At 35.6% G+C, this 26,490-nt stretch overlaps 2 pseudogenes; both read right to left on the reverse strand.

The window, feature by feature from the left end:
- Positions 1 to 3,903: 3,903 nt before the first annotated feature.
- On the reverse strand, positions 3,904 to 4,023 carry LOC118610338 (annotated as a pseudogene).
- Positions 4,024 to 9,583: 5,560 nt separating this feature from the next.
- Positions 9,584 to 9,709, reverse strand: LOC118610265 (annotated as a pseudogene).
- Between the last annotated feature and the right edge of the window lie 16,781 nt (positions 9,710 to 26,490).

Consider the following 26,490-nt stretch of genomic DNA (forward strand, 5'->3'; position numbering starts at 1 on the left):
GTTGCCCAGAGGAAATGCTTCTAGGAAGTGGCAGCCTTTGGATTTGAAACTAGTCATTTGGATTACAGCGTTTAAGAACTTAACCACTACTGCAAAGGAATTCACAGAGAAAACTTATTCTGTAGGCACAGGGAAGTTTAACGCGTTGATTCTGTATTCCTCTCCTGATATACAACCTTGGCCACACTTGACAACAGCGAGAGGACATTTGTCTTTTGGACCCAGGGAGCACTACTAACAATAATTTTCTTGATTCCAAGCCAGAAGAATCCCATTATCCTTCATGTCACTCTTTCTTTAATAATTGGTAGGAAGTCAGCTCTGGTGGCCACACGTCTGCAGCTCCCAGGGGCTCGCTGGAGCGGGCGGTCTCAGGCAACTTTTTTACCTAAGTTACACATTTCCCCATGCGAGTTGATCCTGTTGACAACAACCTGGCTGAAATTTCTCCCTAAGCTTCTCTCAAGGTCACCATTGTTGTTTTCTATTCTAATTAATGTTTATTTCACTTCTATTCTTCCCAAATGCACTCACGCTTACCCAGACACCAGCAGGCCAGAACGGGCCATTGCTCCAAGAAGCCGGGTTTCCCTTTATTGGAGTCTGGTGTTTGAAAACCAAGATGTGAGTTTCGGGAGTGCTGTTTCCTACTGGGACTCAGGGCTTCTAAGTGCTCTAGGCAGAAAGACTGTGTAATATGTACATGCACGTAATAAATGCACGCCTGCCAATCCATTCATATGTGCATATTTATAATTGTATTTATGCATGCATATATATTATGTATTCGCGCATACACACACACACACACAGAGGAATGTGAATTCATGCTCATGTTTCCTACTGTAATCCAGCCTCAAAAGGATTGACTGTAGCCTGGGCTCTTGCTTATCTGTAACTTTTCTCTCTGACTGAAAAATCTGGATCTCGCCATCCACCCTCCATTTAATTATTTGTTCAACCTCAGTATATACGAAAAGTAGTTTCAGAATTGTTAACCCATAGTGCCATAGAAAAATAAACTTACCAATTGCATTATTCATGCGTTATTCATGTTGGGTTTACCTTAACATTTGCAGCCCAAACAGCATTTTCCAGAGTTTCCGAGGTCTGTCCCTGTCCCTCCCGCACCCGACTCGGCAGTCTTACATTGTACATTTGCATCACAGTCCCATCCGTGTGTCACAGTCTGCATTCCGTCTTGGGATCCCCAGACATTGGTTTATGATCATTTTTATTTGTTTTCCTTAGTTCGTCCCATGATTTTTATTCGACAACATTAAAATCTCCCCTTTGCGATGCACGGCTCTACGTGTTTTAAAAAGTATGTAGCCGTGTGTTCTAGTACCTTACAAAATAGTTCTGTCACCCTAAAACTTCCCCTCCGTGCCTTCTCTGTAGTCACAGCACCCCATCTCCCAATCTGTCTACCACTCACCTGTTTTTCTAGACCTACAGTGTTAGATTTTCCAAAATGTCAAATACATGAAATCATAAATATGGAGCTTTCTAGACCTGGCTGCTTTCACTTATTTAAATCGATTCATATCATTACTATCGTTCCACATCCTTGCTAACATTCGATACCATTTTTTTTCAATATTAACCATTTTCATGGATGTGCAGTGTTATCTCATTCTGACTGTAATTTGCATTTCCCTAGTAATAAGGATGTAATGCCTCCTTTCAAGTTTTTATTTGCCACCCACATATTTTTAGCAAAGAGTTCTTTTAGGTCTTTAACCTGTTTTATTGGATGTTTTTTTCAGTTACTTGTTTTAATGATCCTTTGTATATTCCGGATAAAGTTCCATATCTTATATGTGGTATCTAAGTATTTTCTCTAAGATCAAGCTTGTCTTTTCATTTGCACAAGTATCACAGAGCAACATACTGAATTTTGATAAAGACCAATCTCTTAATATTTCCAACCCAAGGATGTGTAGATAGTCTATATTTTCTTTCAGAAATATTATAATTTATGAATTTACATCTCTGTCAACGATCAATTTTGAGTTCATTTTTATTTAAGTTGTGAGATATGTGTTGTGGTTTAAGTTTTTAATCAATTTTTAAAATATTTCAAAGAGCCGGTTTTCACTTTTCCTCATCCTACTATTTTCCCGTTTTCAATTTCTTTGTTATCTCCTCTAGTTTTTATTTATTTCACTCCTTCACCTGCCGTTAGGTTTAATATACATTTTTTCTTTTAGTTTTCTAAGTTGGGAGATTATTCATGACAGGTCTTTCTTATTTCTACTGTGCATTTGTGAAAAATAATTCCTTTTAAGAACCGCTTTAGCTGTATCCTATAAATTTTGATAAATTGTGTTTTAATTTAATTCAAAAGTTTTTTAAAATTGACCTGAGACTTCCCCTTTATCTCATAGTTGTTTATAAGTGTATTTTTCAATTTCCAATTATGTGCAGATTTTCCAGATAGCTTTATTAACATATAATTAAATTTCATTATGAGAATGTATATTATATAATTATCTTTATTTATATTTATTGCCTTTTTTTTAAAGATACAGGGTAAATATCTGACTGGGTGGTTTGAGCAGTGACTGCTCGTCCCATTCTGTGGTTTGTACTACCGCAGGAATAAGGGGTGCCTTTCTCCTGGAATTTTGGGGTGCTCCCATTGAGAGCCAGACAGGGTTCCTGGAGGAGAATACATAGAGGTGGGAACTTCACCGTGCCTGGGTGCCCTGGGAGCATTAGACTAGTAGGAAATGGAGAGGCTCAATTTTTGTGTCTTAAATGAAGTCTCCAAATTTTGACATGGCCATCTGTCCTCTGATCTCATTTTTTTTTCCTGAGTTCACAACAATTCTAAAATATGCAGTTTTTCAAAGCCTTTTTTTTTTTTTCTTGTAAGAGTGAGGGTGATATCTTTTCAGCTCTGTCTCTGATTTAAAACATAAATCTGCTCTTAAGTTTTAATATCCTTCAGCATTTTAATAGCTTCCTCTACTAGTTTTTCATTCACACTCTACAGTAATGAGAAAAATGACTTGGAAAATGTTAAGTCATAAAGGTTGAAATTAGATGATTTTCTTGAGTCATCCGGTCTTTAAATCTACACTTTTTGGGAAAGTGGATTAGTCCATCAATTTCATTTCTGAAAAGATGCTTAAGCATGGAAAGATAGCACCAATTAAATGAATTTCCTCAAGTCTGTCTTACTAGTATGAATTAATAATACCCTAATTTTTTTCTGAGCGAAAACATTCAACAATTTCAATGAGCTATCATTTCAGTCAGAAAAGTGTTTTGCTGGTGAACTGACAGATTTTTTTTTTCTCAAATGATACAAATACATTTGTTTCTTTCATTAAATGAAAAACAAAAGGAACAAAAAAGCTCCTGTTACCCCAGAACTAAGATACCGAAAATGACATTGTAAAACAGTCCAGTTATATGAGACAACTGTTGAAATTGCTTTGATTCTAACTTGAGATCATATTCAGTTGTTAATAATTAATAGGTCAATGATGAAGTTTTGACTTTTTGGCTTTTGACTTTTTTCCATTGTTTTTGAGCACAAAGTTACTGTTGGTGAATGATGCCATAAACACCTGCGTTCTATATCCTTGAAAATGATGCTTTTTTTTTTCACTTTGTAGTAAGTCTGATATTAATTGCCCTTCGTATGAAAATTTTTGTCTAAATCATTTAACAGATATGTACAGACACACACACACACACACACACACACAGATTTAGGGATAATTGCCGTTTATTCTTCTATTTCTCAGACTTCCATTGAAAATGTCTTGCTTTTAAATATAGCAATTATTATTATTTTTTATTTTGTTTTTAGGCAAGGCAATCCTTGGTTGACTTCTCAGATTACAAGGACCTTGTCAGTTTACAATCCCCTATTTTTTATTTTTTAAATGCCTACAGCACCTGGTCTTCCTAGGTGGTTTCCCATCCAAGCACTAACCAGGCCCGACCCTGCTTAGCTTCCGAGATCAGACGGGATTGGGCTCGGTTCAGGGTGGCGTGGCTGAAGACAGCAATTCGAATTTTTTTAAAAAGCCGATGACTGTATTTAGATTAAAATCCAGACTGCTTGCAGTGACCTTCACGGCCCTCCGTGTTCAGGCCATTCCTACGGGTGTCACCTCGTGCCCTTTGCACTATTTCTTCTGCTTCTGTAGCACTGTCTCTTCTCCGTTGAACATACCTGCTTATTTCTAACTGAGCATCTTTACACGAGCAAGATGTCCATTCTCTCTAAATAAATAAATATGGTATCTGTTCTGATTATGAAAATGGTCAGGCTTTCAAAAATAATAATAATGGAAATTATATGTATGAACTTTTATTTTAATAGAAAGTAGAAAGACTTCATCAGGGAGCCTCATGTTGGCTGTTCATTTTAAAATGGTTATTTTATAAAAACATTCTCGCATTTTTTATGAGTTAAGAACTTTAATCTGTTAAAGCAAAGTGTCCATTGGTTCAAAAGCAAGTTGCTCTTTGGTGCTTAGAGATCATTGGACCAATAGCAACATTTGTACCCTCCTCCTGACATGCCGAAAACGTGGACTCTCAAACAAGATGACATTATTTCTGTAAGGAAATGTGCTCTAAATTTTAAACATGTCATTATCAGCAAATGTTGGAACATAAAACTTTCACGTAATTTTTTTTTTGGCTTGGATAGTAACCATCAATTGTCAAGGAGAAGCAGAAAATTCCCCAAAACACAAATGTTCCTTCAAAGCATGCCAGTTATTAAAAGGAGTCACCACTTTTTAACAAGATTTATCTTAAGATACTAGCCAGTTGGTTCACAGTGCAGTATTAGATTTTTAAAGTAATAAATCTTAGTTCTAGCAGCACTGGAGATTAGACATCTTAAAGAAAGTGTAAGGATTAGGCATTAGTGAAGGCAGACATAAAGAAGGAAAAATAAAGGACATCTAAAAAATGCCCGTGTAGACGAGCTTCATCTTCCAGGTAGCCTTCTGCATCTCACTCGTCTTGGTTAGTTATTATCTCTGGAGAACTCCAGAAGTGCTGCCTCCATTCGTCAAATGCTTCCCCAGTTATGGAGGAAAATTTTGGTTTCGATGTTACTATTTACTGAGGTAAAGAGACTTTTAAAAGTATAGAAGGTGGAGATTGTATAGAATATGCATAGGCTATATAAATAGCCTATAGAAATAGTTTATTTTCACAAAATTTTGCCTGACTACGGGGGTCCCCCATTATCCTCGGGGAGTACATTCTAAGATGCCCGAAAGCACAGGTGGTAGCAACCCTTGTATATGTGCACACTATTATCCCCACACGTACATACACTTTCCCTCAAAGGAAGCTCTCTGCAGCTGCTCCTCGGCACATCTGAGTTACCAGCATCACTGCTCTTGCATTTTGGGGCGATTATTAAGCAAAATAAGCACTGCAGTACGTCAGCAGTCTATCCTATAAGCAAGAAGCTGTTAAGTGACTAAAAATTGGGAGGCACGTACAGTGTAGAGACACTGGACACAGGGATGATTCATGTCCCATGCAGGATGCAGGATGGAGCGGGGCTGTGGCGGATTTTATCCAGCTACTCAGAACGCGCGCCGCTTACAGGTTACAGATTGTTTATTTCTGGAATTTTCTTATTTGATATTTTCTGACCACTGTTGGCTGGGGGTGACTGAAACCACTTAGGTTCTGGGATATATATATATATATCCCAGACACTGTTTCCTAGTTTAAAATATATATATATATATATATAATTCTCATAACCTTTGCCCACTGTGGCTCCACTGATAACTGAGGTGTAAGTATTTTGAATAATTGCCAGCATTTCTGGTGAGAAGCATTTATAGCAAACATGTTCACTCCTTTCATTAAAGTTTACACCACCATGAGCCTGATATACTATTGACCAGTTTTTCCTGTGGTTGCCCGAAATCTTTCTGCTAGAGCAATTTCCTGTAATTGCACTTGTACAAAAAAGCTAGTGACATTTGGGGGTATGGGTGAGAATGAAGTAAATAGAACATTTTGGAGGCTCTACATATTCCTGGTGATTTAATTATTAGGCTGATAGCATTAAAGAAAGACACTGTTTCCTAGTTTTAAAAAATAAGTCCTTCTATTATGAGCTTGTCTATAGAGGCAGGCTCTACTACTACTACTACGACGATGACGATGATGACTACTACTATTATTAATATTACTGTTGTTATTATTATTATTATTATTATTGTTAAAGGTATTTTGAGTGAACATCAAGATTGATCTACATTTTCTTACCTGCGCTCACAGTACTGGCTCCCTATTGAATCAGCAGCTAAAGTTTTCTGTACATACTGACTAATGAAGAATGATATAGGTGAAAACAAAAAATCGGTTTCTTCATTTTGAATTTTAACAGAGGCTCTTGCAATGGATAAAATAAATACTCTATCTAAAGGGGTTCCAACTGCGAGATCGAATTTTATCAAATATATTTTTTTAATCCCGTGGGCTAAGAATTTTGAAAAATTATACAAAGAAATTCATAATGTAGAAAAAGGCGTAATGCAGAATGATGTAATAAAGAAATCCTATTCTAAAAAAAAAGGATTAAATTTCATCTAGTAGGTAAGAATTGGATGGGACTTAATCTGAACTTAAATGTAGGTATAAAGTTTTTAGCCGCAAGTCAAAGAGGGAAAAAAAGTGAACTTTTGCTGGGAATCCGGAATAGAGGACTTAGAGCCTACTTTCCCAACATAGCCTCTGGGGAGATCCTTTAATGTCCCATGCGGGAACCTGGGCAGGTCCACACGTCCCACACAAGTAGGGGCTGAGCTGAGATTGTACTTAATAGGCCCGAGAAGCCATCGGAATTCCTGGGACCTCCAACAGAAAAATAAACATCTGCGAATGTGCCAGTGGACCTAGGAGAGCTTCGAAAACACAATTAAGAGAAAATCAAGTGAATTCTTGGGCTACATGGCCTGAGAATATGAGGATGTCCGCGTGTTGTAGATACAGTGCGAGAAGTGACTGTTCAAATCGTCGACCGTGTGTGGCAAATTTATAACTTGAAACAGCAGTAGTTATTTTTTCTACCTGTGAATATACAGAGTGCGAAGGGCTCAGGTGACAGTTCTCCTCGCCTCCACGTGGTGACAGCGGAGGGGGCGCAGATGGGGCTGCAGAGTCCACTGTCAGTGCGGCTTACACGTGGGTGCTGGGTGCTGGTCGTTAGTGGTGTAGCTGGGAGTCTCAGCTGGAAGATTTTTTTTCTTTCTTTCTGGAACTTTCCATTGAGCTGCTTGGGCTTCGGATTTTTTAAGTGGATTGATAACTAGGTTTTTAGGATGACTATTCCAAGAGGCCTGGGTGGAAGCTAAACATCTCCTTAGAACTCAGAAGTCCCATATATCGATCTACACCATTTTACTGCTCACATAGTCACTCAGGCTAGCCCAAGTTCACCAAGTTCAAGGTGAGTAGAATTCGATTCCAGCAACTCGATGAGAAGAGTTTTAAAAAAGTGTAGCCATATCGATCTGTCAGCATTTATCCTTTGGTCACAAATTAATCACAGATTAGTTATATTACTTCCACATGTAAAAGATATTAACCCTCTCCGAAGTCTTGAAAAAGACTCATCCCATTATTACATTGGTATGAAGCCCAGTATCTTGTCATGTAAATTAAGTTTACTTGAAGATGAGATTGCAGAGTTACTGATCTTCAAGTACTAGTTCCCATGATTCACTTATTACATTAAATCAAAAATGGGTTTTACTTTTGAAGCTTCTAAATTGTCAGCCTTTAATTGAATACGATATACCTCTCTCAAAAATCAAAGTTTAGTTTGATAAAGTTTAGAAAAAATAAATATATCTCATTATCAGAATCTGTAAAATTAAATATTTCTATTAGGTTTCAATAGTGCATGATTTGTTTGATTGTCTTTTATTTTACCATTTCCATATAAAAATAAAGTACTTTAAACACCATGAGATAAGTGTGTGATATGGTGGTGTGTGTTATATGTTTATTGCATGTGGTTTGTGTGTTTGTGTTGAGTACATGCATACATGTGTGTGCAGTTTTGCTCCTCTGAAGTATCATAATTTGAATATCCATTACTGCATTTCAAACATGTCTAATTATAAAAACTTTTCTTAGCTTAACTTAGGAAATGTTCTCACCATAAATATCTAGATCCCATTAACAAGGGCAGATTTCGACACCAACAAATCTGATCTATTCTTCCTGACACTTTATTGTCACTTCGTAAAGTCTGCCATTTGTGTTCTTGCATTGTTATGGAAATACGTTTCCAGGGCATCCTGACCACATATTTAAATCATGCTTTCAGAGAACTGCCTTCTCCTTTCACACAGCTGTCTCTGGACCTTTAATTCTCTTGCTCTTTGCATTTGCCAGTATCGTGGATTACAATCTTCCACCCAGCCGGACACATTGACCTTTGTATTTGCATCTGTTTGGACTAAAACTTCTGTTAATTAAGAGATTTCTACTAATTAGTTACACTCATATTTAGTCTATCGCTGTGTAATGACTACAGAATTTGGAAGGCTTAGATGAATTTATGCAAATTTAACCTGAGGTTTACCTGGCTTTACTCAAATTTGTTTAATCAGTTAAGTTCTTTCAGAGAAACTATTCATAGTTAACACTCGTAAAATAAAGATGAGATCTAATGTTTCAGAATAACACAAACTTTAGAATTTTATCTTTTAAAAATAAATTTTAAAATGTTTAGCCAAGTCGTAGTACAATTCTTGATATAATAACAAAATTCAGAATTAAATTTTATTTCTGAATTCAGATATCTTAAAACTTTGAATAATAAGTAATTCTATTAGGCACCATAGTCACCATTTCAAAGATACTGTGAGTTGAATTTTCGATTCTGTTGCACCAGACCTCAATTTTTGGAATATAAAGAAAATTATTTCACATGGTACACATATAGGCAGATACAGTCTTTATTAAATTAATGCCTAATGATGCTGTTTTAGTGATGTGGAAATAAATATAAAAATTCCTTTTTTATGAATAAATTCATAGGATTTTCTTATTGGAACATTTCACAGTTACTTCATAATTAAATCAAAATTGATTTAACTGCAATATTCATGAGCAAACTCTGTTTTTATTTCTTTTTTAAGTAACAGCTATCAACTAGTGACTAATACGTACCCTCTTAATATCCAGACACACATATTTTCATATAATGATAAGTAAAAGGGAGTTAAACAAATGTAGACATTTCATATCTTCATAAGTAACGTTATGATGATCCTGTGGATTCAGTCAAACATTTTAGTAGAAGAAATTAAATATCATATATAATAATATTTCAGCTTAATAAAGTACTTTATTATAATTATTAATGAAGTATTTGGATAAACTCAAAGAATACTTAATGCTTGTCTCTAAAAGAAATAGTTGGCCAATTGCTACGTAACTATATGTTACCTTACTTAGGTCAATGTGTTTAATGAAAAAATATACCAGGATACCAGTTTTAAAGGTACTAGAGCTTTATAGCATCTTTCTCATATCTTTTTATTTTATTTTTTATTTTTTTTTATGCCTACAGCACCTGGTCTTCCTAGGTGGTCTCCCATCCAAGTACTAACCAGGCCCGACCCTGCTTAGCTTCTAAGATCAGGCGGGATCAGGTACATTTAGGATTCAGGGTAGCATGGGTGTAGACTCTTTCTCATATCCGTTTCATTAAAATGATCCCTCTTATCAAATATAATTACTGATATTTCACATTTAATTTATTTGTTAATTTTAAAGTTTCTTTGAGAATACATTTATAGAAGTCAAAATGAAGGAGAGTGATAGTGACACAATTTTGATAGGTACCATATTGTAATATATTTAATCTAAGGAGATATATGAAATATATAAAAAGTTTCTTTGCTGAACGATATAACGATGTATGAATAAACTATTGATGAATGTGCAGTTTTCACAGGCATGTCTATGAGAAAGACGTTGCTGCTTCTAACACTGACTTTAATCTATCTGTTCTGTTCTGTGCAACATTAAATGCATCACACCCCGCCGGCCTACCCCTCTGCTCCTTTCTCCCCTGCCGTTCTTCCATCCAGGTACCTGGGGTAATATAATGATTTGCCGTCAGATCCTGTGGAATTAGTTTACATATGTAGAGTCACTGCCTGTGTCTATGGAGGAAGCAAACATTGTAGTCTTCACCTCTGTGTACATGTATGGGTAAAATTTTAATGAAACATGTGCAAAGAGATAGAATACAATGAAAACACTATGTATGACCAAGTTTTACCTAAATACGCTTTAAATTTTCTTGTCAACTTAAATCAGCTACTTTTAGCCATAAAACACAGCTTCCAATTTATTTTATTAAACCTCTGTACCCCTGAATTCAATATTTATTTCCCCCCATAATGCCACATATTTGTATCAGTCTTTAAAACTTACGAAGTGTGTACACATGTAGTTTCGCCTTGCCTTGTCGCCTGTTATTTTCCTACTTTTAAAAAATGTTAATGAAATATTTTTTTATACGTTAAAATATGCCTACTGTAATACATCCATTATAATTTTGCCACCACAGGTGTTTATAATATATTATTAATGTCATTTCTATGTAAATATTATATATATCTGAATGTAGTTGAGACCATAGATTGTGTGTGCTTGTTTATACTCTTACATAAATTATATCAAGGTTATTTTCTAGAAAATAATGCATAAATATTTCATAATTTTATACTTTTTTGGAACATAAATCCATTACTCAGGCATGTCAGTGAGTTGTCCAATTTCATATGATAGTGATATAGTAGAATGAGTATTAATGCTCGGGTCTTTTGATTAGAGCTCAGTGCTCTTTTTATAACGTGATTTTATTTTCCCCAAAGCACAGTCACTTCCAGTCATAAAATGTAGTGAAAACTAAATATATGTGAATAGAGAAAAAGAGAATAACACGGGCATCTATGACATAAAAGTCATTCTATCGATCACTATGAGTAAATTACATATTTAATGAGATCAAAAAAATATATTTTCACTGGAAAATACATAAGAAATGCTTACTTGAGAAAATTTCATCATGGAGAGTTTCATGTGCCGTTAAATCCTGCCCCCTTCTCAATGCGCATTGTCTAGTGGACGGGAAAACGCAAATGCTTGCTCTCAGGAACTTCTAGATATCAGTGGAAACGGTCAGAAAGTGTTTGCCAAGGTAGATTTTAGTGACAGTGTTTCTTGATTAAGCTTTAGCCATTTAATCATAAATCAGACAAATAAGTTTTTAAAAAACATAGTTTTTAAAATATGAATTAAATATGGAGAGGGATGGTAAGAAAAGTATTATTTTTTGGCAGCCTAGCATATTAATAAATTAATGGATCCTTTCTTGCCCTGCCATTTTGAACCTTTCATTAGCAGCTAGGTGGATGGATAAAGCCAGTGAGAATCCACCTTAGAGAACAAAGATGCCTCATCGTAATACTAAGTTCAACAGTTACAACTGGGTTGTCAAACAGGATAAATCAGAAATGGGGACAAATGAAGAATGCGTCTTTCTCTCACCCTTGCTTCTTACCTTCTGCTAGGGTAAATAAACAAAAACAAACAAATAAATAAAACTAAGATGATAGAGTGGTGAGTAGCCTCGACAGTCAGGATGAGGGGACTGCCTAGTAAGTGACCGGAGGCCCTCCCAGGAAACAAACGCATCAGGAATAGGGGGCCAGTGAGGCTGACAGTAGTCAACAGTCTAAGCAAGGCTGCTTACGTCTTGGGGAAAATAAAATATCAAATAATGATCAATAATAACGAGAACAAGAATTAGCTATTCCTGTATCCACCTGCCATCTAGCAACAAGGAATCCGTTGTGTCGAATCTCACTTGGAAGGAACACAATGTGGAGACAAATGGATAAAGGAGTGTGGGGGAAAAAATGACTTAGTGCTTGGCCTGAATTACATGTGAAAATCCTGGATACAGTGATACGGGATATATAAAACCGTGTTTGAGTCCGGTATCACAAGCGATGGGCGGCGTTGGTCTGTGAAGATAGCCTGTAGTTACGCCATAAGGTTTGGAACCAAGGTTGATGCAGAATTCAGTAACTGATTAAAAAGACATGCTTCTCTTTCCGTTTCACTAAATGAGGGAAGGAAAGTTCAAGTTTTTTCAATTCTTCTTTTCTAGTAAAATAAAAACCAAAGTGACTTCTCCAAGGAGATGTTGCAGATAAATGTTGTCATAATATCCTCTAAAAGTGAGGGGCGGATATTTCCATTTACCTCCTTAAAAGTAGCTTACTGGACAGGGAAGATCCATCTAACATCACGACAATGGATAATCGCATTAGGTCTCCAATCATACACGCTCTTCTTAATATACTCTATGAGAGCAAATCAACATGATATTTGGCATCTGCTAAATATCTATTGTTAAGAAAAATGCGAACTCCCTGCCAAGCTTTAGGTCAGGCGTTGGAAGATACCGAGACAAGTAAGCATACAGTTCTATAAAGAAGAACCATTTGGGTTGAGAGTTGATCACTTGACGAATCATAACAAATAGTTCATGTAATAATGTAATCCATACCGCATAATCTTTAAATTAATCCAAGAGGGAACTTGATCTTAATGAAGCTAAGCAACTTCAATAATACAGACAGTAACAGGTATTTATGGCCATGGGGTCTTCACCATCATGATATGGTAGTCAAAGACAACTACAATGTAAACATATTTAGAGTAGAAAGAGAAATTTATGAGCGCTAAACTTTAGCAAAATGCAGACAAAATTAAATATACAGAAAATTGCTAAAGTAGGAATAACACGTTTAGGAAGATTATTCAGGCAATAGTAAGAATTAATAAAGCAAGATGAATTATTTTGTTAAAGGAATCTTCTATACTAAATCTTGGGGTTCTGAGTGAATAGCCTGAAGCTTAGAAGTCTGTCATAAACAAAATAAGACTATCTGTCCTCTCATTTTGTGCCTTAAACTTTTGCCGTCATGCCCCTCCATACCATCTGTGAAACCAGGCAACCTCTGAGAAAGAAAGCTGTATCTGAAATATGCCTCCAATGTGTACAAAGGAAGTTGGAGGTTTGTCTGTGTGCTCTGCATCCTCAAATTTAAACTGAGCCATCATACACATTTAGTCCAAAATTTAAAAATAGAACATTTTAGCATTTGATAATTAAATTGTTTATCTTGTGATAGTCTTAAGATTACATTCGTTCCATGCAGGGAAAAAAAGTTAACCATGTTGCTTATAAACCATCACTTTAAAGTTTTTTTTCTTTCAACTTTTAGTTAGATAATTTTATTTTCATTTATATAATTTCCTTTATCTTTAAGCTTAGGAATTCACAATAATACATGTGTCCTTAATTGGCAGCCGGCAGTTTAATTGTATCAATATAAAAACCATTCCCCAAGGTGTCTTTTTGTTTATATTTGTTCTAAAATATGTATGAGCTCTCAAAGTTAATATTTGGATTAAACCTAACTGATAATTAAACGATCAGAATTAGTAATAATACATGCAATAACATAAACCACTTTGTTCTCTAACTGCGAAGAGATTATGAGACAATTCAAGCTGCATAGATTTTATGAACTATTCAGTATTTTCATCAAGGCATTATAGCTTCTTTTATAACAAACACATTGTTAACTGATGGAAAAAAAGCATCATGAAGTCGGGATTTTATATATGTGTTATAAAATAAAATTTACAATCATCAGTAATGAAGAGTTATAATACCTATCTTCTAAGAATTAGTTGACCTCCTAAGTAAATTATTGCAGAAAGTGTCATTTGTCAAACATTAAATTTTATGGCCACATCTAACATTTATTTTTAGGTACATGTGAGAGTCAGGGAGTTTTCATTTAATCCTCTATTTAGAGAGTTATTTCAAAAAGCACAGAATGTGGTAATATAAGACTTTTTCACTTTTATCGTCAAACTAAGTAGTGGAAAAAATGCGTTTTTGAAATGCAAAATAATTTTGAAAAAGCTGTTATACAAAATGAGAACATTAACTTAACACTTTAAAGCCACATCCACAAGGTTAAACATAAAACAGCCGAAGCCACATACAGATTTTAGAAGCACTTGAAGAAAGGACATTAAAATTCACTGAAAGCCAATAATATGCAAGCCCTGTGTATAGAGCTACTGCCTCTGTGATCTGGTTTAATTCGCATAAACACCCTTCAAAGTAGTTCAATATTCCACTGTTGTAGGCTTAGAAGCTTAGGTAATTTGCTAGGTCCACAAGTACACAGGTGGTGGGCCCGTATACGAACACAGGTAGGTCTGGGTCCGGCGTTCATCATCGCTTCATCGTGCCCAGAGCACTGGTTAAGAGTATCCCTCTGAAGCCGAACTGCCTGCATCCAGGTCTTCTACCTGCTTCCTCCGAGCCCTGTAAACTAGGGTGAATTACTTAACATTCTCTGCCTCAGTTTCTACATCTTTCATTTGGGAAAAATGTACGAATATTAAACAATACATTAACTTAGCAAAATAGCATACACATGATAAATGCTAACTGAACATTAACCACCTTTCCGTTCACGCAAGGTCTAATAGCTAATTATTGGTAAAACAAGAATGAGAATCCTGATTTCTTAGCCCTCAGTCCAGCATTTTGTTCAGTCGCCTGATACTATTTTAAAGAAGAAAGGTTAATTTTTCAAAAATATTGTGTGAGAATGTGGCTTGCTGTGAGGATGTTACCTTGCTTATATAAATTGCACAATGTGGAGGATTCTTAAATCAACACTCAGCAAAATAACTGTATATTCTAATAAGTTAACCCGCCACAGATCCACAGATGCTGCCAAAAGACAAGCAATTCCTGTGTTAGAGATAAAAACTGCGCATTCACAGCATAGCTAGCAGCAGAATCATCAGGATATCCACACTTGACTCCTCTGTCCCGTGGGGCAACGCGTGGAATCGGATGGATGCTACACATGCCCTGGGCAGCGTTGTCACCGAGGAACCCAAAGCCTGAGGAGCCTGTGTTCGATAGCGAGCAGTAAGAGCAATGTTTTCCCCTCCAGGGGGCAACCAGGCAGGAGCTCTACTCCATTTTACACGGTGATCTTATGTTCAAAAAATTCCAGCAACATCATATGATCCTGAGAACTGCTCTGAATGAAAGAGTGATAAAGGCCTTGCAGCTGGTGCATGCTAAGCAAGGTGTGGAGGAGCGTGAGTGGCGCACCTAATGGTCTTAACGTCAGGGTTAAGCACACACCGACCTGTGAAATCTTGACATTACGCCTTTATATTCCGCCTGGTACCTGTCTCTAAGTTATTTTCAAGACAAAATTTGAGTTGACATGCCTCAATCATTCTCTCTATATAGAATGAAGTATTATCCAATAAGTAATACCCATTCTGTAGAAACAATTAGATCTTTGAAATAACTTCAAAGAGATAAAGGCGAAATGGGTTTCTTGTTTTTCTTAAGGAGTCCCTTTCAGCTGCACCTGAGTTTATGTTAATGGAGTCATTTTTGGAAAGCCCCTAGATGACCACAAGATGGGCTGGTTGCCAAGGGAACTGAACATGTGATTAGAGGATTAGAACTCTCCAGTCCACTGGCCTACATTCGGGGCGGGGTGGGGGGGAAGGGGGTAGAAGGGTGGTGGTCGAGTTAATCATTACCTGCCAGTGATCTTAATCAACCTGTCTATGTGATGATGCCTTCATAAAAATCCAGAAAACATCACAAGATTTGGAGAGCTTCTGACGTGGTGAACAAGAATAAATCCTTATTCCGGGAAGGTGGCAAACCTTCAGCTCCCTGGGGAGAGAGGTTTCTGTACTCAGTCCTCTGGACCTCACCCTGTATATTTCTTTATCTGCCTTTTGATTTGTACCGTTTGTAAGAAAACGGTGATCTAGTCAGTAAACTGTTTTACTTAGGTCTGTGAGCTGTTCTAGGAAATGACCAAACCCAAGGAGGAGGTCGTGGGAACCTCTGACTTATCGCTGTTTAGTAGGAAGTGCTGGTGACCACCTGGACTTGTGATTAGCATCTGGAGTAAGCCCTCGTGGGACTGAGCTGGTAACTTATGGCACCTTCAGGAAGGTAGTGTCAGAACTGACTTGAATTGTAGGATGCCCAGCTGTGTGATAAAATATATAATTTGTTAGTAGATGCGCCACTCTCTCCCCTCTGGATCATCATGAAAAGAGTGTACTTCCCATTAACATTGGGCTTGAAATGGCCCTCAGCTCATAACCAGGAATGGCATGGGGCTCTCAGTCCTACAACTATAAGGACTTGAATTCCACCAACAATCCGAAGGATGAAAGTCATACCCTCCCCTAGAGAAACACATCACCTGCCAGCACCTTGATTGTAGTCCCGGAGACCAGTATAAGTCTTCTGATCTCCAGAACTATATGATAATAACTTTGTGTTGTTTATAACCTCTCAGTGTATTGCAATTGTTATGGAAATGATAGAAATGACTACAAAAGATATACATGAGCAGTTCTGAACCAAGTGTGCGGTTTGCAGTCACTTCCAGTCTGAGGTAACACTGTATTGCCATTCTATAGACACGTGAATGAGAAATAACTGCATTTGAGGTATAGCACAATAGTAACATTTTGTGTTTTGTAGCTATTTTATGGAGGTTCACTGATGCAGAGATAAACTGTCATGATTTTAGTATTAATAAAGAAGAAGCCAGGGTAAAAGAGGTTAATCAGCTATATCAGTGCTGCACTTAGAAGGTAGCAGAACTTGAACTTGGAGCCACTTTGCTCTTCCTGACGCTGAAGTTTATGGATGTCAACCCCAAAGCCACAGTGACTCCCACTTCCCCCTTAACACACACTTTCCCCTTTAGAAGACTAATATGGTAACACTGAGTTAGATATTTTTGTGGAAGTAGAGAAGAGAGGACAATATCAAACTCCTGAGGACGTGAATTAGGGTGCTTGCATTGAAATGAAAAAAACAAATATGATAAAACTATTATATATGTGATGCATATTTTAAAGAAGAATTGGACCGTGCAATAAATAAGAAAGATTAAATAAGAGAGGAAGAAGAAAGGATTATATGATTGTAAGATCTAAAGCTCTTGGTATAAATAAGAGAGAGATAATTACAGTTCTGGAAATACTGATTTAACTGATAAGGGGAATGACTCTGAGATGTATGAGACCCATTCATACAGTGAGTCAAAGAGATAAAGTAAACTTCCTATAGGCAAGAACATTTTCTTGCTATTCCTGTAATACTCATGGTTAAACGCAGTTCTTAGGGTTTATAGGGATACTTCTGAGCAATGATTGACATTTTTATTTATATACACACAAACACACACATGCACACATACACACACAGAAATGGAATGCATATATAATATGCATTACTAATGTCAGCACTGTTAGTTCAGACTTATTTTATCTAAGATTGTTGTCTTCCTGCCTCAGTTACCTTTTTTAACCATTTATTTTCTTACCTACTGAAAGTTACAGACTTAAAATAAAGGTTGAGTAACCTCAGTAACCCGTGGTGTTTACCCATTTTCTACAGAATGTAAGTGTCTCTTTAACGTAGCCTTCATACCCCATATTATCTAACACAAATAATCTATTTAGAATTTTTTACAACATCGTTCAAAAAATTATTCACTCATGCATATCGATGACTAATTTCTGAACTCTTTTTTTTTTCTAAATTTACTTCTATACTATTGCTGTATTCTAAAATTTCAATATTTATTTTTATAAACTATTAAAGTACTTTTGCTGCCATATCAACCAAAATGCGCTCTTCACTATGAGAAGTTTTCTTTGATTCTCTAAATAACAGCAAAGCCTGTCCTTTCTCTAGTATGTAGCAATAATATAATATTCTCAACTAGTCAGTTAGGGCTCTACCTCCGTTGATTACGATCCTGCTTCTCCACAGTATTTGCCTCGCAAGTTTCCTTATTAGAGATCTAAATATTATTTGTTTTTTGTCTTTTTTATCTCTAATACCATGGCAGACTTCTTCACACATAGTAGCCTCTCAATATTTGCTTAAGATAACTAAAATGCTAATTCAAAATTTTTTTTTGTATGAAGATGAGGTATATTTTTTGTAGAATCTTCCCAATGGACTGTGTTTGAATGTGCTTGAACTTGTAAAATATATTTTGAAGTTGTTTCCAAAGTGGCTAGAAAATAATGGTTAGCACCGTTTTTAATGAACAGATGGTATGAAACCATCATTGGAGCCAGAGGGAACCAGTTTAGCTAAGATGTTTTGAAAAGATGGCAGCCTCGGATAGTAATAAGCATTTTTTTTTTTTTTTCCATTTGAGAAAAGTCTGCTTTATGGTCTGGTTTCCTGTTAGGCTTTCCAAGCTGCTGCATTTGAAGGATGCTGCAGTGCAACATGTATAGATTATCGGTTTGACAGTTACTAAGACAAGTTTTTGGAGAAACTGTATGAAATGAGAAGTTCACAGCCATGTTCCAGAACTGAATTTTAGGTTTAGTACGCTTTTGTATAAATGAGTTGAATAAATAAGTAATTTAAATGCAGATGTTACCATTTTCTATGCTAGTGGGGATTGGTGAAAAGTTGCAATCTGTCTAAGGAAAGATCTTTGCTGCTTCTAGATAAGTTTATTTCAGGAACAGGACTTTATAGAGAAGGAACAATATAACAGCTGTATTTCTTTTGGGTTAGAAAAACAAGAACACATGGATATGTAATTCAAATATAAATGTTGTTCTCTTCAGAAGTTATATATAAAACTGATATTTAGAAATTTATACATTTCATGATAGCATGATGATTTGTCTTATGATTTTTGAAAAATGGCTTAGCGTTTAGCATTAGTAACCAAAATTAGTTTTTGCTATGTGTTTTATACAGTAGCTGTCAAAAAAAACCACCCTAATAAAAAGGACATTTTAAGTTATTAATTTTAGAGATAGTGAAAGAGATGCCCTTAGCAAAAATTTTATGTAACATAAAAATTGACCTAAAACTGGAAAGAACAAGAAGAAACTTCTCTTTGCTATACTAAAGGCATTTTTATAATTTCCCAATTTTGATTTTTTCATTAAAAAAAATAGAAAATGGACATTTTGAAAAGTAAAATATTCAAACCTTTCAAAAGCTTTTGTCTTTCAGTCAAAATGTCAGATATGAGCTAAGCGATTGGTAACTATGGTACCTATATTATTTTTAAGCTTTGTTTCAAAAGAATAAGAAAAGGATTGGAAAGTTTAGAATGAACCTTCATGTCAAAGAAACTGATGGGATTGAAAGTTATGTGGCTTTATCAAATATAAAGCAGTATAAGGCATCATTGGTCATAGAGAAGCTAGATATTTTATTTTGAACACAATTATTAATTACTTGATATTCACAATAATTTGTTGTAGAGAAATTTTAGTGGGAAATATGTTTACTTGTCACAAACAATGTCGTAGTAGACTTTCAATGAATATGTTAAAAGAATGAGGAAAAATAATGACATTTGACAGAACAGCAAAGATAGGTATCTTGAGTTGTATTGAAAATACACAGATTAATGCTAAATGAAATATTGACGGGAAGACCTGTTACAGGTAAATAGAATTAAAAGTAGGGACATAAGACAGAGTCTTTCCTGCATGAAAAAGAGAAGTGGGAAAATATTATTTAAAAATATCAAATGTGTGAAAATTAACCTATGATCATTGAGAGAGTAGCCACAATATATAACCATTGTGATACATTATACACATGAATGTACAATGTTGAAATGTATTAAATAAAAATCTTTGGAAAGGAAATGTTGGCAGAAATAATGTAGTTCTGAGTGTTTTTATCATTCTTTTTTCAAATAAGTATTTTTCAAATAAGTGCCATAAGTAAAACAGTATATAGTAGATTGATTATCTAAACAAGTTTTCTGATTACATTCTTTATACTAAAAACAATGCCAAGAGTTTGAAACAATAGAGGTGTAATATCTTAATTTAGTTTAACAATAACTGATCTAAATAGTGCCCAATAATCAAAATGTTTAACATAATTTTTCTGCCTAATCTTTATTCTTCCTTCTCCTTTTGTCCTCTAATCTTTCTCCTACTCTCTCTCTTTAAAATACATTGCCTATCACCATTTTAATTAAATACAAATACTTTATAATTTACCCTGTGGTTTCTTCTTGGATTCATCAATTATTTAGAATTGCATTGATCAATTCCAAATATATTGGAATTCACAATATTCGAAAGGCGGCAACAACCTTAATGTTTATCAGCAAGTGAATGGATAGACACAGTGCGATATACACAGTGGGATGTGATGCTGCGATGTGAATGGACCTCAGAGACATTGCGTTACGTGAAAGAAGCCAGATGCTTCTATTCCATTTATATGAAATGACCAGAATATGCAAACGTATGTAGACAGACAGGAGATGAGTGTTTGTCAGGGGCTTCGGCTAGGGGAAATGGGTGGTGGCTGCCGAATCAATATGGGATTTCCATATGATGTGATAAGATTTTTCTGGAACTAGATAGTGTTGAGGGTAGCAGAACATTGTGAATGTGCCAAAAGCCACAGAATCGCATGCATCAAAATGGTTAAATGATGAATTTTATGTTATGTGAAGTTCACTTTAATAAAATGCAATCTTAAAAAAAATCATATACACAGTCACAGACATGAACGAACTACTTATTTAACAATGCAATTTCAAGGGCTATGCACCAAAACTTATAAAATACTGCTGAGAGAACTTACGGAAGAAAACAAATGAAGAAATATTCCATTTACATGAATCAGCACTTTCAATATTGTTAAGACTGTGATTCTTCCTATATTATTTTATAGATTTAGGGCAAGTCTGGTACAATCAAAGTAAATGGCCTAGGGCAGAAAGAATAGTTTGGAAAAAGAACAAAGACAGAGGACCTAATTAGCTGATTCTAATACTTGCTGTAAAGCTGTATAATAATAATAATGGCATGGTATAGATCAATAGGGAAATGTTTGCTGATAAAGTGTCAATTAGGAAAGAAATTTGCAACAATAGACATACTAGGACAAAGGATGATTTCCAGTGGAAAAAAATGACAGTATTCTTTCTCACACCATGTACAAATAAAACTAAGCATATAAACTAAAGTTATAAAATCTAAAAGAATACATAAGTGAGAATCTTCACAAATGGGTAAAGCCTCCTTGGAAAACAAGATTTACAAACGTTAATGGGAAAAACTTGATAAATTAAACTTTGTTGACATGAAATACCCTCCTCTGAGAAAATGTTGAGAAAACGAATAGTCAGAACACAGACTGAGAGAAATAACAATGTATGCACTCTGAAAACGTGAATAACCTTACAATTTAGTAATAAGATAAAACAATTAAAATCACCTATGATTTCAATGGAAATTTCACAGTCATTTTCAGATGTACAATTCAACAGTAAAGCGTATACAGATTGTACTGGGTGTTCACCGCCCATAGTTAGATTTCTTCCTCTCACCACATATCGACCCCCTTTGACCCAGTCTATCTCCTCCCGCCCCCTCACCCCTCTGTTAGCCACTAGTCTATTGTCGATGTCGCTGAGTCTCTGTTTGTTCGTCTTGTTTGTTTGTCGCTTTTAGGTTTATATCCCACATATCAGTGCTATCATGTGGTTTTCAACTTTTTCTGTCTGCAATTTCTTTATCCAGTCATCTGTCGATGGGCATTTAGGGTACTTCGATATCTTGGCTGTTTTAAATAGTGCTGCCAAGAACATAGGGGGGCGTAGATCTTTAGGGATTATTGTTTTGGTTTTCTTTGGATAAATACCCAGAAGTGCAATTGCTGCGTCAAATGGTAGATCCATTTTAAATTTCTTTAGGAACCTCCAAACTGTCTTCCATGGCGGCTGTACCAATTTGCAATCCCACCAGTGAATGAGGGTTCCCTTTTCTCCCTTGCCAACACTTGTCGTTTGTTTTATTTATGATGGCCATTCTGACAGGTGGGGTGATATCTCATTGGGATCAAAACCACTTTTAACACATGCTTACATTTAAAGTAGCAATTCTACTTCTAGAAATTCAAACAAGAAAAATCACGTATCACATAAAGCCTTGTACGTGATGGTCTTAACGCTTTTTATAGGTTGAATTATGTCCCTTTAAAGATCTGTTGAAGCCCTAACCCCTGGTACCTGTGACTGTGACGTAATTTAGAAATAGGGTCTTTGCAGACAAAACAAGTTAAGATAAGGTCCTTAGAGTGAATTCTAATCCAGTATGACTGGTGTCCTTATAAGAGAGAAAATGGCACACGAAGACACAAACACACAGGAAGGATGCCGCGTGAACACAGGCAGAGGTGAGAGCGCCGTGCCTGTAAGCTGAGAACGTGTGATACCAGAAACGAGGAGCTGAGAGAGGGTTCTTTCAGGGCGTCCGAGGGAGCGTGGCCCTGCCCCCACCTTGATTTTAAGCAGTGGGACTCTAATTTTTGTGGTTTTAAGTCCCGCAATTTGTGATAGTTTATTATAGCGACTCTAGTAAATGATGACATCAAACCTGTGCATCAAGCCAAACGCTAGAAACAGTCAAAATGTTCATCCACAACTGAAAAGATACACGTCGTTAAAGCCACTCACTGGAATAGTATTCTGCAAAAACCAGAATGAGCAAATGCTACGTGGAAAACACTGACGGATCTCAAAGTCATTACGTGGAGGGGAAGAGATTTCCTTGTGGGTGACCATCCGGGAATTTTATAAGCTTTTAGGTCCGTAGGTCACTAATCTGAACGCCGGAAGGATTTCAATTAATAATGTGTAAGTTATCTCCAGCTATAATATTCCGTAAATCAAAAGTCATGTCCTTGATAACAACTTTACAGTTTAAAATCAGCCTGTAATTATTGAACGATTGTAGCAACCAGCTATTAAGAGATGAAAAAGGATCATTTTCGTTTTCTTCAGTTGCATTGAGTAAAAAGGAATGAACAGTAGCACATCATAATGAAGAACTATGTCAGAAATAAGACTAAATATAATGAAACAGTTTACTACAACTTAAATTAATTTTTTCAGTTAAGATTAAATTCCCCTTCAAGGAGCACAATTACCATTTCTCCTGCTATCCAAAATCAAGACAAAATAATACTAAATGTTATAATAGTCTAAAAACACATTACATGAAATTGTTGAAGAACAAAAACTGTCAAAGTTAGTATTTGTGATGCCATTACTTTTGTATTGCATTTCTTTTTAAAATATTAGAATGAAAAGTATGCAACTTTGATTTCTCATGGAAGGATTTGATACACTAATTTTCTAAAAAGGCTATCCAAAGTTTTTTATTGCATGGAATATTACATATATTTTGCTTATTTTTAACAAATTTTTATTTTCATCTATTTATACTATTAAAACTTATGGAAGTTAAACTTATTACCCTTTTACTGTGGCATATGCTTGGAGTACTACATGGTAGGTAGTTACACATAATTTGTCAAATTAATGAATCAAATTTTTCATAGTAGAGCTAGAGATGTAATGGCAGATGAGCTTCTATCTCTAAGTACTTCAAAATCAGTGAAGAAGAGACATAGGCATAGTACCTAATACAGTATAATTTAAATTTGAATATTTCCTTGTGTTGTTTGTAATCTTTACCTCATGCCTTTATGTATACAAATGAAAATTGAATGTACTAAGTAGTAAATTTTTATTATTTTTGGTCACAATGTTTGCCACATATTAAGAATTCCAACTCTGTCAATTGTTTGATATATATCGTTTTCACTCCAAATGGGTTGAACTCACTCTATAATTATTCCATCCTTAGACCTCAAAAACTTTTTTTTCCCCTAAAATGAAATCATGATTCACCCACTGTTTTTTCTTAAAAAAATAAAAATAATAATAATGGCACTTTTTATCTTAAGCAAAAGTATATCTGTTAAAAAAGACACTTAGCCTTTAACAGATGGACTTATTTCAAGTCATTGATTTCAGGATGCTAAAGAAAGCAGCAGAAAAGCCTTCCCGATAACTTTTATTGAATAGACTCCTACCGAATATGGAAGGCATGGCAATAAATAACAGTAACCTTTGTGTGGCATAGCTTTAGGCGGAATTAAGGCCAAAAACTTCTCGTGGGATTGAAGACAATTTTGGTGCTAATTACCCTTTTTTCTATATGAAATGTTAACTGTCTAAGAATTAATGGAACAAATCCTTTCAACTAATCTAATGTGTCAGGAGTTATGTCATCCTTACAAGTCTCAGTGGTTCAGCGATAATCCATGCATTTCCTTCCACAGCCTTTTAAGGCCCTGTTGCCTTTTTCTTTTACTCTGAGAATGCGAGGCCTGCATACCGAAATGCAGTTTTCTCTCCCTGGTATTTGATAAGGGGCATTCATCCAAGGGCAAAATCTCACATTAACATGTTCCTGAAGTTTGAGATTTGACTGACACAGCATTATAAAGCAGCTTGATCTTTCCACTCACTTACAGAGCCATCAATCCTCGCACAAATGGACATTGAGATGAAACATCCAGACAGGCGTGGAAAAATGGCACCTTGTCCCTGTCATAGCTGCAGTGAGTAGATAGCCCTGAGAAAGCCTAGAGTCATAGGTTATTCCCCTGAGCCCAAGCGCTTTGCCTCAGGGGCCGACCAAGCCACAGGGGTGTTCAGAATCAGAAAGATCAGGTACTTTTCTTGCCTTCCATTTTTAATACTGGAGGGCTGCTGTTTGCCACCATGATGAATGCTATAATTTGTCGAAAAATCAGTTTAAGCTGTAAGACTAAGTCTTGAGATGCCTTTAGCGATCTGAACTGCACTGAACAAAGCACGTCAGACAATTTCAGAGAATAACAGAATGATTCAACACTGTTACCAGATTTAGGGTAAGCAAGCAATCTCTAAATTTATCAGATTATTCAAAATGTTGTGCCTAAGCATTAAATCTGATTTAAAGAGAAAATCAACCATGCTTTTGTATTATAAAGCAGAGATATAAGTCAAATTATAGGAAAATATGCTTTCTGAGAATTATATAAATGAGAGTTTTAAATCTTAAAAATTGCATTGGCGCTATGAGCTGGAGAATGTAGCTTACTTACAAAATTATCAGGCTTTCTTAGGGCCATGAAAATCCAAAGGCTAGTTCAGAGATTTGCAGGAACAGAAAGCAGAGTTTGTTATTGCATCTGTTATCGATCTGATTTACATATTCAACTCACATTAATGATATTCACAAAAGAATGATATAGAAATTAAAATGTTAACTTATCAAGTTAATACAAAACCTAGACCACTTAATAAAGAAATGCATAGACACTTAGCAGGAAAATTGAGGTGGAAATAAATGATATATATAGTAGTCATTTGGGAGAAAATATAATCTAGGTAGGGAGAATTAGTTGGATACTTTTAACGACCTATGTCATTTCTAGAAGTTGTTGTCCACCAGAGGATGTGCTTGGTCACCGTACTAGAAATGCATGTGAAACCTTCCTCCTCACCACTGATGCAGACAAACGAGCTTTTATCTGATTCATGTTTTCTTCAGCCACACGCAGAATACTCCTTTCTGTATTGTGATTTTTATTAAATACAGTATCGTTATGAAATTACAGTCTGATCTCGAATGTTGATAAAAGACCATCAGATTTCTAAGTTTTGCTCTATCTGCTTCTAGGCTAGGAAATAACTCCCTTCTTACAAGATTTCCACTATTAACCTATCTAATCCTTTTCACATTCTGTGTAATTGACAACCAACAATTCTCAAAAAGCTCATAGTTACATGACAGTTATTTTTTAAGAATCCTCTCATTCCCTCTGTAGGGCTGAAAGTCTTTTTTATGGGACTAGCACGTAGAAAACAGTTTTTCATGAGCATCCTAAACTATCGCTCTGTAGTCTAATGTTTTAGAGCCGCTAGACTAGAGTATGTTTGTAGCCTAAACTTTAAAGGAAGAGAAATATGGTTAGCCTTTCAAACAATGTTAAGTCTCAAATCATATGTAATACATTTAAATAGACTTGTATAATACATATATAATACATTTCATATAACATGTATATAATACCTGTAGGAGCCTGCTCCTAAATGTTTACCATAGAGAATTTTTAAAATGCAATGTTTTATAAAGTTTAAATTGTTATGTGCAGAATTACTATCAAATTTCTTTGTCATTAAGTGCCTTTCAATATCAGATGCATCGCCATGATGACATTAGCATAATGAAAGGCTTAGGGAAATCTTGGCAGATTGCTACAGATGTTAGTGAGGAGAAAGGCCCTTTAAATGTATTTTCAAGGATAGAGAAGAAGTCTTCTTGGCACTGGTTGACAAATGATGTATCACCTCAATTGCCCTATCAGCCACATATCACCTGGGGTTTCTTTCCTTTTTTTTTTTTTTTAATATCTTTCGATGTGTTTTATTTTAC

This window comes from Rousettus aegyptiacus, unplaced genomic scaffold, assembly GCF_014176215.1.
Source record: "Rousettus aegyptiacus isolate mRouAeg1 unplaced genomic scaffold, mRouAeg1.p scaffold_m13_p_12, whole genome shotgun sequence".
Lineage (NCBI taxonomy): Eukaryota > Metazoa > Chordata > Mammalia > Chiroptera > Pteropodidae > Rousettus > Rousettus aegyptiacus.